Below are 11029 nucleotides of genomic sequence, written 5' to 3'. Positions count from 1 at the left end.
CTGTTGAACCAGCAGTGCCTCGTTACTTGCGTTGGTCCGAGCAGCCCATTGTGTGGAGCAGAGAAGATCATCCGCCTCGGGTTGATAATCTGGGTCATCTGGCTTTAGTGGTGGCACCTCAGGTGGAGGGTTATAAGTTCACCAAGGTACTCATGGATGGAGGGAGTAACATCAACATCCTGTATTATGAAACCTTCCGTCGCATGGGCTTGACGGATAAGAATCTTAAACCGTCAAACACTATTTTTCATGGTGTAGTACCAGGTAAATCGGCATATCCGGTTGGCAAGATAGCTTTGGAGGTTGTGTTTGGTGATGAGCATGATTCCAGATCAGAAACTTTGACCTTTGAAGTGGTGAAAATCCAGAGCCCATATCACGCCATGTTTGGACGACCGGCTTATGCAAAGTTCATGGCAAGGCCCTGTTATATTTATTTACAGCTCAAAATGTCGGGTCATAAGGGGACCATCACAGTGCACGGGAGTCGTAAGATCGCTTTGGACTGTGAAGAGGGTGATGCGGCCTATGCTGAGTCGGTTTGCGCAGCAGAACAGTTGAAGTTCTACAAGGACAATGTTGATCCGGCAGATATGACACCTCTGAAAAAGCCCACCACAGAGCATGACCCGACCCTGAAGTTTAAATCGGCTGATGAGACTAAGTTGGTAGATTTTGTTCCTGGCGATTCATCCAAAGAATTTAGTATCAGCACTACTCTGGATCCGAAATAGGAAGGCGCGCTCATCGAGTTCATCCGTGAGAACTGGGACATCTTTGCATGGAAACCTTCTTACATGCCCGGTGTACCGAGGGAACTCGTTGAGCACAATCTCAATATTGATCCTAAGTTTAAACCGGTCAAGCAGTTTCTCCGCCGCTTCAATGAAGAAAGGCGCAAGGCTATTGGTGAGGAGGTAGCTCGGCTCTTGGCAGCTGGGTTTATAATTGAGGTTTTTCATTCGGAGTGGCTGGCTAATCCGGTGCTAGTACTTAAAAAGAATGGCACTTGGCGAATGTGTGTGGATTACACGGACTTGAACAAGGCTTGTCCGGCTAATCCTTTTGCTCTCCCTCGTATTGATCAGATCATTGATGCTATAGCGGGTTGTGAGCGTTTGAGTTTCTTGGATGCTTATTCTGGTTATCATCATATCAAGATGGCAGTTAAGGACCAGGAGAAGATAGTCTTCATCACTCCCTTTGGAGCCTTCTGCTATGTATCTATGCCCTTTGGGCTCAAGAGTTCCCAGGCGACTTATCAGCGATGTGTGCAAAATTGTCTTCATACTCAGATTGGGCGCAATGTTCATGCTTATGTGGACGATATTGTGGTGAAATCCAGGAAGAAGGAGACATTGATAGATGACCTCAAGGAAACCTTTGACAATTTTCGGGTTTATAAGATGATCCTCAATCCGGACAAGTGCGTTTTCGGTGTTCCGGCAGGCAAGCTCTTAGGTTTTCTGGTATCTAACAGGGGCACTGAGGCCAATCCAGAAAAAATCAAGGCTATTACGTCTCTGGCTAAACCGGCATGCATCAATGATGTTCAACGTCTGGCGGGTCGTATTGTGGCTCTGAGCCGGTTTATCAGCAGGTTGAGAGAGAAGGCGATCCCTTTGTATCAGATGTTGAAGAAGACAGACAATTTTGTCTGGAGTGATGCTGCTAATACGGCATTTGAGGACTTAAAGAAGCAGTTGGCTGAACCGCCAGTTCTTGCTGCTCCGGTCGATAATGAGCCGCTGTTGTTATACGTGGCTGCCAATGCCCGAGCTGTCAGCGTAGCTATTGTGGTGGAGCGCAAGGAGGCTGGGAAGGAATATCCGGTTCAAAGGCCGGTTTATTATATCAGCGAAGTGCTCATTGAGTCAAAGCAAAGATATCCGCATTGGTAGAAGCTGGTGTATGGGGTTTTCATGGCAAGTCGGAAGCTCAAACAGTACTTTCAGGGCCATCCCATCACAGTGGTCAGTTCCGCTCCTTTGGGGGATATAATCCAGAACAAGGAGGCAACTGGCCGGGTTGCTAAGTGGGCTATTGAGCTTGGACCACATGGTTTGAAATATATGCCTCAAACAGCTATCAAGTCCCAGGCTCTTGTGGATTTTATCAATGACTGGACAGAGTTGCAGGCATCGGAAGACAAATCGGATAGCACATACTGGACTATTCACTTCGATGGGTCCAGGCAATTGGAGGGCTCGGGGGCTGGAGTTGTCCTTACTTCCCCTCGAGGTGATAAAATTCATTATGTTCTCTGCTTAATGTTTCCTTGTACTAACAATGCAGCTGAGTACGAGGCCTTACTCCATGGTCTTCGAGTGGCTAAGGAAATGAACTTAAGCCCGGTATGATGCTTTGGGGACTCCGATCTGGTGGCTCAGCAAGTTTCATGTACTTGGGATTCCAAGGATCCACTCATGGCGGCTTACCGACGGGAGGTGGATATTGTTGCTGGTCATTTCACGGGTTATCAGGTTGAGCACATTGATCGGCGCAAAAATGAAGCAACAGATGCTTTAAGCCGGCTGGGATCTCAACGTAAACCAGTGCCACCCAATACCTTTCTGGATGTCTTGCATAACCCATCAGTTAAGTTGCCTACAGAGGAGGACCTGGCTATTCCTGATCCGGAGGCACAATTGGTGGTTGCTTTACATATTATTCCAGATTGGACGGTTCCATATTTGGCATATATGAACCGGGGCGAGTTGCCAGAAGATGCAGTTTTGGCCAGGCAGATAATCCGGTGATCCAAGTCCATGGTTATTCACAACAGCGAGTTACACCACTGCAGTGTCTCAGGTGTGTTCCAGCATTGTGTTTCTCCTGAAGAAGGCCGTGAGATTCTACGTGAGATCCACGAAGGAGATTGTGTTCACCACGCCGGTTCAAAATCCTTGGTTGCTAAAGCTTTTCGTCGTGGCTTCTATTGGCTGATGGCTCATGCTGATGCTGAGGACTTGGTGAGGCGGTGCGACGGTTGTCAGAAGTTCTCATGGCGAGCTGATGTTCCGGCTTAGGAGCTAAGGATGATTCCAATCACTTGGCCATTTGCTACTTGGGGGCTTGATATGGTAGGGCCTTTTAAGCAATCCAAAGATAAGAAGACCCACTTGTTGGTGGCGGTTGACAAGTTTACTAAATTGGTTGAAGCGGAGCCAGTAAGCAAGCATGACGCAGCCACGGCGGTTCAATTCATCAAGAAGGTGATCTTCTGCTTTGGTTTTCCACACAACATCATCACAGATAATGGCATGAACCTCTCCAAAGGCGAGATGGAGGACTTTTGTCAACGAGAGCACATCCGGCTTGATGTGTCGTCCGTGGCTCACCCCCAGTCTAATGGTCAAGCTGAGAGAGCTAATCAGGAAATTTTGAAGGGTATCAAGCCCCGGCTTATGGTTCCTTTGAAGCGAACACCGGGTTGTTGGGTGGAAGAATTACCATCTGTGTTGTGGAGCATAAACACCACTCCAAATCGATCTACGGGTTATACACCTTTCTTCATGGTTTACGGGGCAGAGGCGGTACTCCCAAGTGATATTCATCATGACTCGCCAGGGTTGCCAATTATGTTGAAGCGGACAATGAGCAAGCACGTCAAGAAGCACTGGACCTGTTAGATGAAAAACGAGACATGGCGTTGGCTCGTTCGACGGTTTATCAGCAAGACCTGCGGCATTATCACAGCCGCCGGGTTAAAACAAGAACTTTTCAAGAAGGCGACTTAGTGCTCTGGCTCATCCAGGATCAGACCAATATGCACAAGTTATCCCCACCTTGGGAAGGGCCCTTTGTGGTCAGCAAGAATCTGCACAACGGATCATACTACCTCATCGTCGTTCAAGAGCACAAAGACTCACGCAAATCGGAGGAGGAGACCCGTCGGCCGTGGAATATCGCTCATCTTCGGCCTTACTACACCTGATCCATAGGCTCCCATTATGTACATATTTTGACAACGTATTATTATGATCAATATAATAAACCGGCATCCTTGCTACAAGCTGGGCCTCTGCCGTTCTTCTAGTATTTCTTGGTTACAAGGGGGCTTCTGCTTATAAAGCGACGTCCTATTTGTTCATTAAACCGGCTATCATGCCACAACAAAGCTTGGGAGCTTCACACCCAAGGGGCCAAAGAGAGTTTTGTTGCTAAGCACAGCTGAAACATAGGCACCCATTGAGCACAGCTCACAAAGTTACTTGGGGGCTCTTTGTGCAAAGCAACAAAGAGTTTGAAAGGACCCTTGTAATTGGCTATCAAGCCACGGCTTGGAAGCCTGGTGTATTCACCTAAAACCCTGGGTTAACCTGCCTTCATCAAGTAAGCCACTCATGTCCAGGTAATCCTGGTATGACCTGCTGAATGTTTGACAAGTCAATCTTATACAGACCCTAAACTTGTCAAAGTTAAAACAACGATTGGTTAATTGGAGGCCCATCTTAAAAGGCTTTGTTAAATGGTTTAACTCAGCAGCCTGGAAGCCCATGAAAAGCCTCGAATTTGGGCCTGGCAGCCCTTGAAAAGCCTCGACTACAAATTTTCATTTTGATTTTGTTTTTGCAAAGTTTTCTCTCCTTTGATAAGGTTTTGAGTTAAACCGACGTTTATTGACCCGGCCTGACTATAAGTCATTACATCAACCCGGTGTTTCTTAACCCGACGTAGCTTTCAACTATCAGTTGTTAGCACATAATCAATTATGAACCGGCGTTTCTTAGCCCGGTCTTGCATTGACTATAAGTCGCCAGGATGATCATCCGGTGTTTATCATAACCCGGCATGGCTTATTATGCACCAGCACAGCATGGTGGGAGTTATCAACACTCAAGATTTGGGTTATCACCCTTACTACGCAAATTGGTAAGCCAACGATGTGATTCAATATCACAGGTATGATATATTTCATATTTCATTGATTTACAACCTTAGTTATAAAAATTCTAGTTCTGTATTGGGTATTATAACCCGTTTGGCGGTAAACCGCCAGGGCACATTTAAGTTTCTCAGATGCAGAAAGCAAGATTTTATGAAAGCACTAAAGCACATGAGCAAGCATAGCAACAATCATGACGGATTACATAGTATCATGTAGTAGTGCACGATGGCAGAAGATCAAAGTATTTCAACTAGCCTATTACAAGGCGCTTTGATGCCCAAAAGAATAATTGTTTGTTGCCCAGAACGCAATCTGTGGAAATAAAGCCGGCTGTCGTATTATGATTCATCACCAGGTTGACATGAAGTTGATGGCTCATCTGGCGTCGGTTCAACCTCCTCCTCCCCACCCGGTGGCTGGAAATCCATGGTGGCCCAGTTAATCCTGGTTAAAGCTTGGAAGACAGCTTCGTTGCTTATAAGATTGGACGGCTCAACGTCAGGGGCATAAGTGTGCTTACAGATTGGCGGGATAAGATTCTGCACTTCATTCACAAATGCCTCAATCTACTTGTTGTCCACATCATAGTTGGACCGGTAGACGGACAAGTCAACTTCGTCCGCCAATTTGCTGGCAAGCGGGCGCATCTCCTTTGTCAAGGCTTTGAGGGCTTCATTGCCAAATTCTGACATGTCTTCTTGTTGGCTAGGATAGCCATCTCCAATGTCTACCGGGTCAAGATCAGCTATCCAAGCCTTGGCCCGAGTAAGTGCAGATAAAGCGCCAGCCCTTGCAGCAGATCTCTTCATCTCTTCTAGCTGAGCAGGAGTCATAGATAACTTGGCCAACATATCCTTGATTAAAGTTGGCGGCGGTTTGTTGTATGAGGCTGCGCAGATGACTCGTTGAGCACCGGTATATAGTTATTCTATCAAGGTATAGGCTGCTTTCAACTTCTTGCGCATATCTGGGCCCAGATGAGCAACACGACTACCTGCAACGGTTTAAGAACATGCTGTTAAAACGGCAGTTTCAATGATGTTTGAGCAAGGCTCTTGGAAAAAGTACTTACCAAAGATGGCAGAAGTCATAGCGTTGATTTGCCTCTTTAAGCCAGTCAGCTCTTCCGCCACTGGTTTCAATGCCGCTTTAGCATCCTCCGCCCGCTTCAGCAAAGCGGCTTTTTCAGTTTCCCAGCCTTCCCACTCGTTTTTAAAGCCATCCTTCAATTGCTACATGGTTGTTAAAGCGCCTTTCAGTTCATCCTTCGCCTTGGATGTTTCGGCTTGCTGGGACTTGATTTTTTTTCTTGGAGATCAGCGATTTGAGAATTTTTGCTGGTTAAATTAGCCTGCAACACACAGAACAAGTAAAAATGGTAATATTTTTTCAAAGTCCCAAGCACATAACAAGTTATGCACTTGGCACTTGGGGGCTAATGCGGATTGCTTCTTCATAATTGTTATTTGAAGTCCCAAGGCTCAATACACGTATTCATCTTGGCACTTGGGGGCTAATGCCTAATTGATCAGATCAACCGGATGTGAAGGAATTCAACAAAGTTAAGCTTTACAACACGAAGTCCCGGTTCATCTTGGAAAGATAAACCGGCCCTTGGAGGCTACATAGTTGAAATTTTTCTTATCAAAGTCCCAGTTCATCTTGAAGAGATAAACCGACCCTTGGGGGCTACACTAGAGTTGATATAAAGCAAAAGGGAAGAACTCTATAAAACGTTCGAACAGAAGTTACCTCATAGTGCTCCTTCATCAAGTTGACTAAACCGGCTTCATAATCACGACTTGTATACAAGCGGTTTAGAAATCTAGAATGGAGTTCCTCAGCATTGAGGTTAACACAGCTGGATAAATCTGTTTTCCACTTGCCTTTGCCCATAGCAGCAAATTCTTCCTTGGCACTATGCTTGGATAAGGCGACCGGGTTGCCAGGAACAGTATGACCAGTACCAGTAATGACAACATCAAGGTGGCTGGGCTTGGCGGATTGTTAGTATTCCTGGCTGGGCTTGGCAGATCATCTTCATCCTTGGCTGGGCTTGGCGGATCAGCAGGCTGGTTCATGACATTTCTCTCGTCCGGTTCAGCAAAAGTATCTTGAACCGGAGGTATTGGATCTTCTTGGACAACATCGACATTCGGATCATGAGGTTCAGAGGTTCTCACCGGTTCAGGGGTCTGATTATCATCAATTAGAATAGTCAGCTTAGCTTTCTTGCTAAGTCTGGCTTTGGCACTGAAAATAACAAGATATAAAGATCAGTACAGTAAACCGGAGTAAGACATAAAAATAAAGTCTACTATACTTACCCAAGAATGGTCTTGAGTGGAGGTATCTGTGTGGTTGATGAATCGCCAGAAGATGAATTGGAAGTTCCCTGATAATTCGAATTAGACGGATTAAGAGGGTATCGGAAGTAACCCGCCAAGGGATAAGATGTATTAGAAGTACAAGGGACCTCTGGACGGCGTTTTCGAACTGGGGTGTCTGGTAAACCGGACGAAGTAACCTATTGGCCACTATGTCGAGTTGTGCGACGAGTTTCATGTTGCTGTGTCTTCAAACAAAGGTGTGGATCCAAATGAGCAAGAGGATGTGAACGTTTTACTTTCCGGACTGCGCGGCGAAGTTTTTGTATTGGCGCATGATCTGACTCAGAGGAAAGGGAGATTACCTCTACGTGGTCAGCATGGCTGGCTTCCGCATCATCCTGATAATGATCATTGTCAATAAGATGCATGAAAAATGAACCAAGGGAGTCAAGTTCTACCTCTGGCTCCGAGTCATCAACATCTTTGGGCAGATTAGAGGACTCGGCGGTTTTCTTCTTTGCTGGCCTCTTTGTGACCTTGGTCTTGTTACGAGGTGCTCCCACCGGTTTATCTTGTGGTTTTGCCGGCTTGTCTTGAGTTTTTCTCTTCCAGAACGGATCTTTGTCCTGCAAGGATAAACAGAAAGCTATCAGAAAGTGTTAAAAGGGAGACGTATTAAAAGCAGAAAGATAAATTCTTACAGTTGGCGGTTTGTTGGAGGCATAAAAGGGACGCAGCCCAGTCTTGCTGCACTCAGATATCGGTTCATCTAACATCTTTTTGACAGACTCAGTGATCTCGTCATCAGTTAGCTGTATATCAGTGTGCCATTGAGGATCCTTGGCATCCCCAGAATATTCATACATTAATCCGGTGCGACGGCTTAAGGGCAAGATACTGCATGAAACCCAACAACGGACAAGGTCAATACCGATTAAACCGTTTGCCATAAGAGCTCAGAGCTTAGAAAGCTGTGGTGCATATGTTGATCGTTCTCTGGCAGTAAGCCGTTGAGGCAGTGGATGTTCATTGCTGAACGGTGAGCACGATAACCCGGCAGAGGATTTTCATCATCAGGAGCAGTGTTCCGGCAGTAGAACCACGTCCGATTCCAATCCTTGGGGTGGCTGTGATGTTTGGCATGAGGAAAATTGACTTCTTTCCTTTTTTGAATCGACACCCCGCCAAGTTCAGTATTGGGGCCGTCGGTAAATTCAGTACGGCGGTTCAAGTAGAAGAAGTCTCTGAAAAGTTCAATAGTCAGTTCTTCTTGCAGATAAACTTCACAGAACACTTGGAAATTGCAAATGTTGGACACAGAGTTCGGTCCAATGTCTTGAGGGTGGAGTTGAAAGTTGGCAAGTACATCATGGAATTTTTTTGATCTGGGAGGGCTAAACCCTCGGTCCATATGCTGCATAAACATAACTACTTCTCCATCTTGAGGTTCAGGCGGATTTTCAGTACCAGGTACTCTCCAATGGATGATCTCTTTCTTTGCTAAAGCGCCAGCCACAACATACCCAGTAAGTTGCTCTTTTGTAATTCGGGAGGGAACCCAGTTGCAAGAGGAGAACTGTTTGGCCATTTTTTATGACAAGTTGTAAAAGAAGTTCAAACGCCGGTTCACGGTTCAAGATTGATATGTATAAACCGGTGTCAAACCGGGGGATTCAATCAGAGCATGTGTGCATGATAAACCGGATACTGATGTTCAGGTAAAGCTGGCAGTTTATGTGAGGGCTAATGGTACTTGGCAAATTGTCATTTTCTAAAGGTTAAACCGCCTACAGTGGTATGGAAGAAAACAGGTCTGAAAATTGCTAAGTGCTACACAAACAGATTTCACAAGCTAAGGTTATCATTATGGATCTAGCGCACTTCAGGAAAAGGAAAAATATCAAAGATCTAAAATGGCAACAGCAGCATAGCAAAGGTTCAGATGAGATCTATTCATGAAAGAGGGGATACTATGGCGAGGCAAAATAAAACTACAGCTTCGGCCGCAAAGGAAAGATGTCAAGTTTTTCTAGATTCGATGAGACAGTAAGGGAAAGCAAACGAACAACGATGAACACCGTCGAAGGTATGAAACCCTAATGCAGATCTAGGGTTGAAGAAGGAAGGCCTACCGGCTTCACAGGAGCGGCGGAGGAGTGCTGCAGTTCTCTGGTACGATCAGGTTGATGCAGCGGCCAGTGGCGATGCAGAGCTTGAAAGTCGAGAGCGGCGGCGGGGCTGTATGGCTCGGGAGTCGCGAGGAGGAAGAAGAAGCACGGAAGGGGAAAGAAAAAGACCTGTCGGTCCTATTTATAAAGGCAGATGGATAAGTAGGCAGCCGCGGAAATCGAGGAGCCCAAAATGGTGAATGGGACACAGCTGTCGCCTCGATCTTCGGAGATCAATTAATAAAAGGGAAATCTTTATGCGGTTTACGGCGATTTTAGAAGATGACGTCATGGCGGTTTACAAGGTCAACACGAAGATGTTCAAATCATAATTTCTCTAAGTTGAAGATTGACATGAACAAGTTCAAACCAATCTGGGGCCTAATGTTGGGGATATGACTACTGAGTACAAACCGCCCAGGAGGGGCCGGATTATACTCACAAGGAGTCATCTGCATAGAAGCCCATGAAGATGAAGATTATGGCGCTTTACCATAGAAGCTTAGAGGCCTAGAGCCCAGTGGCGGGTTAAGGCCCATGTATGTAAACCGCCTTATGATGTGTAAATTGTATTGTAAGTTAGGAAAAGGAAGAAACCGAGCCGGACTCTTGTACGAGCCGGCCTAGGGATTCTGTAAACCGGCTGGGCGTCAACCTGTGTATATAAAGGGATGACGCGGCGGCGGTTCAGGGACAAGAAACAACAGCTCGAGAGATAGGTAAAGCGGATTCGCTCCCTGCTTATCGAGATCAATCAATCCCACAACAATTGGATCGTACGCTTTTACCTTCACCGCAAGGGGCCGAACCAGTATAAACTCCTCGTGTCCTTTGTTCCGGTTTAACCCCTTCAAGTTAATCTCGTTGCGATGGCTCCACGACTAAGTCCTTTCGCTAGGATATCTGACGTGATAATTCCACGACACACCTCGAGAGAAAACAAGCCTCCGGGCATGAGACGTAGGGCTGTTACCTTCTCCTAGAGGGGCCCAAACTCGTAAAAACCGAGTGTCACACTTACGTCGTAGCTAGGTTATGCCCCTTGTTCATACCCCTAGTACTCATTGTCAGGATCGTTGCCTCGACAACCGCCTCTTCCATTGGCTCGTCCGCATCGCTGCCCTCTGGAGAGCTCATCGACAAGCCAACTTGTATTCGACTAGCTGGGCAGGCCTGCCAGCCAGCTGCAATATCGGAGAGCTCATGATTCTGTTCGACCGAGAGACTCTCCCACAAGGCTTTGGATCTCAAGGCCATGGCAGGTGTGTGCAGAGAGGAGGTCGGGAGTGGAGGTGGGACGCGGCTGGTTCCGGCTTGGCCACATTTAAATAGCAGACGGATGCCTGGCCAAGCGGCGGGGTGTTTTACGTGTGCCGTCAGACGGACGGACGGGTAGTGTTCGCATGTGGGCGTCAGAGTAGGTTCCTTGGCAACCACGCTTGTTTAAAGGAGGGAGACGAAAAGACGGGTGTCGTTTGAATGCGGAGAGAAGGCGCTTGCACCGGGCCGCGGCGCGGCGGCGCTCTTGGCCGGCACACGGCTTCAATGCCGACTCTAGTGAGAGGTCGCATCTGCTCTGGACTGGCATGAATGCAGCGATGACGCTCTGAAGCGATGCTCACCAGCATGAATGCGCGACA

The sequence above is a fragment of the Triticum aestivum genome, chromosome 1B (genome assembly GCF_018294505.1).
Source record: "Triticum aestivum cultivar Chinese Spring chromosome 1B, IWGSC CS RefSeq v2.1, whole genome shotgun sequence".
Lineage (NCBI taxonomy): Eukaryota > Viridiplantae > Streptophyta > Magnoliopsida > Poales > Poaceae > Triticum > Triticum aestivum.
The sequence above is the reverse complement of the archived record's forward strand: the minus strand, read 5'-3'. Positions refer to the sequence as shown.